This window comes from Eubalaena glacialis, chromosome 7 (assembly GCF_028564815.1).
Source record: "Eubalaena glacialis isolate mEubGla1 chromosome 7, mEubGla1.1.hap2.+ XY, whole genome shotgun sequence".
Lineage (NCBI taxonomy): Eukaryota > Metazoa > Chordata > Mammalia > Artiodactyla > Balaenidae > Eubalaena > Eubalaena glacialis.
Window position 1 is genome coordinate 36,149,031 of NC_083722.1, and position 6,000 is coordinate 36,155,030.

Consider the following 6,000-nt stretch of genomic DNA (forward strand, 5'->3'; position numbering starts at 1 on the left):
CTGGAGAACTTCTGTGATATAATTATTCTCCAGTCTCTGGGTCGCCTTCCTGGGTGGTATGGGATTTGATTACATTGTGAGGGCGCCCCTCCTACCATCTTGTGGTTTCTTCTTTATGTTTTGGATGTAGAATATCATTTTTTGGTAGAATCCAGTCTTTTTTATCGATAGTTGTTCAGCAGTTAGTTGTGATTTTGGTATGCTTGTGAGAGGAGGTAAGCTCAAAGTCCTCCTACTCTGCCATCTTGTCCCTCTTTAAGTCTTTTCATATCATATTTATTTTTCCTGAAAAGTTTAAGTTGGAAGTGTCTGGGATTTTTGGTTTTTGGGTTTTTTTTTCTTTCTGCCTTAAGTCTTCCTTTTTTGGTCATCAGTGCTGTTGAAACATCTGCTTTTCAGAAACAGGCCCCCATCGCCCATCACCATTTTTCCATGCTCCTCAGTTATTCTGCTGCTACACAGTGAAGGAAGATTAGAGAAGGCAGGGTTCTAAGTGACAAGTGTGGGGAGTAATTTCACAAAGTCAATATTTGTAGATATGGTAAGTGGCTATTAATGATGAATTCAGCAAGAAGAAATTCTTGAGTATGAACGAAGGGGAGCTCTGGAAGTGGAACTCCTGATTTTTGGCTGCTTGGGTTGTTTCCTATATTCTAAAGACTTTAGAGTGAGCAGTGCCTTTGACTGTGGGCCTCTGGTGGGAAATTATGTAAATAGTGGTAATCAGCCATGCTTTGTGTTCCTGCCTCTTCCAGTGTGAAGTTAGAGTTCGGGCTCATTAAAATTGGGCAAAGCAAACCATTGAATACTTTTTTTTTTTTTTTTTACTAGTCATACTGATTAGTAAGAGGACTCAAGCTTTAAAGCAATAGTTTTTTTCCAAATTTCAGATTTTAAGAAATTAATGTCTCCTCAGTAGGTTTTCAGCTTCAGAATTCAGTTATTAATTCTTATATTGTGAAAGTAACTTTATTGTCTAGGAGATGTTACTAAATAATGGTGGTCTATTTTCTTTTTTTATTCTTGTCTGATTTACTTATAGTAAAATCTTAATTTAAATTTAACTTCTAGTCATTGAATGCCAACACTCTGCTAGGTGCTTGAGATATAATAATAAAAAAAAGCAGGCATTTTCCCAGTTCTTGGAGCATATAGTCTAACTGGGAATGGGGTGGTGGACAAAATAAAACAAGCAATGCCAGTAATTGAGTGAGATGTTTTAGTTGTATCAATAGAAGGCCTGCAGAGCAGATGTTCTCATGAATCACACTTTGTAGACAACTAACCCCATGTGTTTCAGCCCGTGTTGAAAATTTACAGGCATTGCTCCTCTCTAGCCTCTTGCTGATTGGGAGTTTGACTGTCTTTCAGAGTCATCCCTTGAGCTGAAGTTTCCTTTAGCTCATAAAGAAGTCTTTTCTTCTGTGACTCCTGTGTGAACTGGACCTGTAGAAAGTATGGGAAACAGATGAATCCCTATTAAACATGCAAGTTTCTATTTTATTTGCAATACATGATTTTGTCTCCTGATTTATTTTCTCGAGGCTTTCTCCGTCTCCTTGATATTTTACTTGGACTTTTCCATTTCATAAAAGCCAGATACCAAGAAGAAATATCCTTCCCTGATCAGAGGTTCACTGCAAAGCCCAGGGCAATAAATACCGTTCTAGGAAAGAATTAATTTGTATTTTAAAAAATGTATAATTCAAACTTTTACCTAAAACGAAGTGCCTGTAACTCTGAATTAGGAACATTTGGTCCAATTATTAATCCCAGCAAAGTAGAGACTTCTCTTAAGGACAGAAGAGACTCAATTTAGGAGCGGACCTCTCTAGCATTCTTTGAAAATGTAGCCATTTATAACAAGGTGGAGCCTGGATTGCCTTAAGCCCACCTTTCATGGGATTTTCTGTGAGTGATTTGTCAACTCTCCTTGCTCACCTCTTCCCAGAGGTTGCATGTAAGGACAACATTAACTTCTGGGAAAAGTGGGGTGTGAACCAATTAAATGCCTGACAGGGAAGAAAGGAAAGGATGGTATGTATTTGCTGTTCTCATCAGCCCATTAAGCTTTAGGTGCAGTCTTGATTTCCTGAATTTAGAAAGGCCTATTGATCTCAGAATTTCCACTCAGGGCCTGACCATTAGCCCAGCAAGCAGCTTCCATTAAAGGCTGCTTCTGTCATCAGGGAACAGAGACCCCAGAGATGCATTCAGTCTCTATGACAGCTGTGTGCACGGATGAGGTCGTCTCTGTCTGAGTCTTGCAAGTAAACTTTTTTGCTTTTATTTACATTATCCTATCTTGCCTAATCACAGGGACTGTTAAATGAGCCTCTAACTACTTATAGGGCTAGAAGAGCCCCCAAAATGCCATCAAATGCACCCCCCCACCTTAGGCAGGTCTGCATTTATTGCTGACTAAAATTTTTTTCCCTAGTGATCCCTAAAGAAGAATCCAGGTACAAGGTTCAGGCACTTCTTAGGAAGTTCGTTACTGAAAGAACTCAAGCTACCCCAGGTTATTTTTTCTTATTCTAATCTCAGTGGACACAGAGCATCCTCTGGACTGGTAAACCGTTACTCAGTTCTCACTTAGTCCTCTCTGTTCTTCGGGCTAAATCATCCAATTGTACCTCTGAGACAATCACTTTCAAGCTAGCCCTGACCCATTCTGCAGGTGCAAGGTCTGGGTGGCAGTAAGTGTCCCAGTTGGTGGGTGCAGTGACTTTTCTCAAAATCTCTGGCTTTTTTTTTTTTTTTTTAAGGAATTCCTTTATTTTTTTAAAATTAATTATTTATTTATTTTTGGCTGTGTTGGGTCTTCGTTTCTGTGCGAGGGCTTTCTCTAGTTGCGGCAAGCGGGGGCCACTCTTCATCGCGGTGCGCGGGCCTCTCACTATTGCGGCCTCTCTTATTGCGGAGCACAAGCTCCAGATGCGCAGGCTCAGTAGTTGTGGCTCACGGGCCCAGCCGCTCCGCAGCATGTGGGATCCTCCCAGACCAGGGCTCGAACCCGCGTCCCCTGCATTGGCAGGCAGACTCTCAACCACTGCGCCACCAGGGAAGCACATCTCTGGCTTTTTACCAGTGATGATTTATGCATGTATATTTTGTGCTATTGGGATTGTGCTGTGAGTCTAGTGTTTTCCACATTTTCCTTTTGACTGATCTGTGCATTAAGATTATTAGGCTCACAGGCTCTGTGCTAAAAAAACAAAAAAACTAGGAAGTTACACAATTGGCAGAATCAGTGATCCTCAGTTGGGCACAAGAAAGTAAAATTCTAACTGTGTTTTTGTTTCCTGCTACTCACACTATTAACCTATTTATCAGCAAATATTTGTAGGCGCTCTGAGCCTGGTGCTGCTGGGGACACATAGATGAGCCTCTCCAATCTGTGTCCACTGTAAGAGCCAGCATGCAGGGTGGAGCTGGGATGCCGTGGAGCATCTTGCCACCAGGGGGTAGCATAGAGCTGCTGCTCTAAGTCGGTCCCTTTACCTCACAATTTATGTAATGTAGAAAACCCATTGGGATATTTATCTGAACCGTTTGCACTGCTTTTCCAGACTTTCTTTTCACTTTAAGATTCACGGAGGAAGGGGCTCATCAGAGGTCCTGGGAAAGGCAGAGAAAGCTATCAGAGTGATTTATATGCATACTTTAAAATAAAACATCCCCTCTCTACACTCAGCAGGCAGCATTGCAGTTGAGGGGGTCAGCGCTGGGCTTGTCCACATCTAAGCTTTGTACGGGGAAAGAGGCTAGGAACTTATACAGCTGGCAGGGAAACTTGATCCCTAAGCCAGAGGAAGTCAAATTTGAACTGTATGCTTTGGTTTCTGTCACACATACTTTTATTTCACAGCATTGGAGCATTGGGTGGATAAAGACTTGGATCTCACTCTCAAAAAGCTAGAGAGAAGACAAGGTGAGTACACAGAGAACCACATTATAAGGCATATAACATAATACAGATATTTATAAAGGTATAAGTATGTGCATGTGTGTGTTGGGGGAATAGTCATCAAAAGGAGAGACCACTTTCAAATCTGACTTCTACACTACGTAGGATTGTCACTTTTTATGAAAAATACTACGTTTCCTCAAGTCATGAATGATTGTTTTGGAAAGTGTGGTCTGTGGACCACCTGTATTGGAATCTCCTGTGGTAATGTTAAAATGCAGATTCTAGGGCCCCAACCAGACTCACGACTCAATATTTGGGGGTAGGACCCCAAGAATTTTCATTTCAACAGCCTCCTTGAGGTTATCTCCAGCTTACTAAAGATCAAGAGCCAATGATATAAATCATAAGTGTTAAAATAGGAAGAAAACTTAGTGATTATTAGAACCAAGCAAAGACAGATGGGTGTGTATTTTAAAAGGGGGCAACAGGCTTGCCATTTTTTTGAACTGTTCATTGGAAGGCAAAACTAGAGAAAAACACACATACGGCTTTTAAACGATGAGGAATTAACTCTCAACACTATATAATAATTAAAGGTGCTTTATTTTTTGAAGTTTTAAAAAGTTATTACAGAATGAAGCACATGCTTATTTTAGAACACTTTCGAAATATAAAAAGGAACAAAGTATTTAATTTTTGTACTTATATACATGTATTCCAGAATTCAAGAGGTCTATAGGATATACAGTGAGAAAGCCTCCCTCCCTCCATCATGTTTGTTCTTTCTCAAGCCCACACTTCATAGCACACTCTACAAACGATTCTGCCCTTTGCTTTCCTTTTTAGGAGTTTGGGTTTTATTTACATGCATTTGAAGTTTTATGTAAGAGAATGGCATGATCCAATATCCATTTTATTTATTTATTTTTTTTTCGGGCTTGTTTGACCCGCGGCCTGTGGGATCTTCCAGGACCAGGGCTTGAACCTGTGTCGTGTCCCCTGCATCGGCAGGCGCATTCTTTTTTTTTTTTTTTTTTAATTAATTAACTTATTTATTTATTTTTGGCTGTGTTGGGTCTTCGTTTCTGTGCGAGGGATTTCTCTAGTTGTGGCAAGCGGGGGCCACTCTTCATCGCGGTGCGCGGGCCTCTCACTATCGCGGCCTCTCTTGTTGCGGAGCACAGGCTCCAGACGCACAGGCTCAGTAGTTGTGGCTCACGGGCCTAGTTGCTCCGCGGCATGTGGGATCCTCCCAGACCAGGGCTCGAACCTGTGTCCCCTGCATCGGCAGGCAGACTCTCAACCACTGCGCCACCAGGGAAATCCCCCAATATCCATTTTTAAAAGGTCACCTGGGCTATCATGCGGAGACGGGATTTTCTGTGTCATTCATTCATTCATCCATCTGTCCACCTACTCGTCCATCCATCCATTCATTTACGGAGCACCTTATCTTTTTTTTTTTCCTATTGGTGAAAACATTTACATAATGTTTTATTCAGCCATCTTTTAAGATTTTCTTAACAAATATTGATGTCATGGCAAAATTATTGGCTTATGAAATATGTTCATACATTCTACTTTTTATGGTTAAGTGGAAGATTCTTTTTGAGATACATTTTATTTTATTGAGATACATTTTTAAAATTTCATTTCATTATTTTTTTTTAAGTGGAAGATTTAATTGGGGGAAACCAATAATATTAATGATCATGATAATTAAAAACTAAAGCATAATATCCTAAAAGTCAACACAACAAAAATTACAAATATTTTAGAAAAGGAACCAAATATTATCAGTAACCATTTGTTTCTAGAACAGATACACTTATGCATTCATCGATTTAACAGTTTTGGACAGCATTTTACTGAATAAAAATTTTTTTTTTTTTTTTTTTTTTTACCAAATTCATTCTTTCATCAGTGAAAGAATTACAGTTCATAAATGTGACCAAATCCGGCCTAACAACCTACTAACCAGCACCTGCTGTTTCAACTTATATGAATCTATCATATCTCTGCTAATCTGTTTATCCATCTGTCCATCTGTCTACCTTCCATTTAGCTGTCTATCTGTCTTCGGGTCA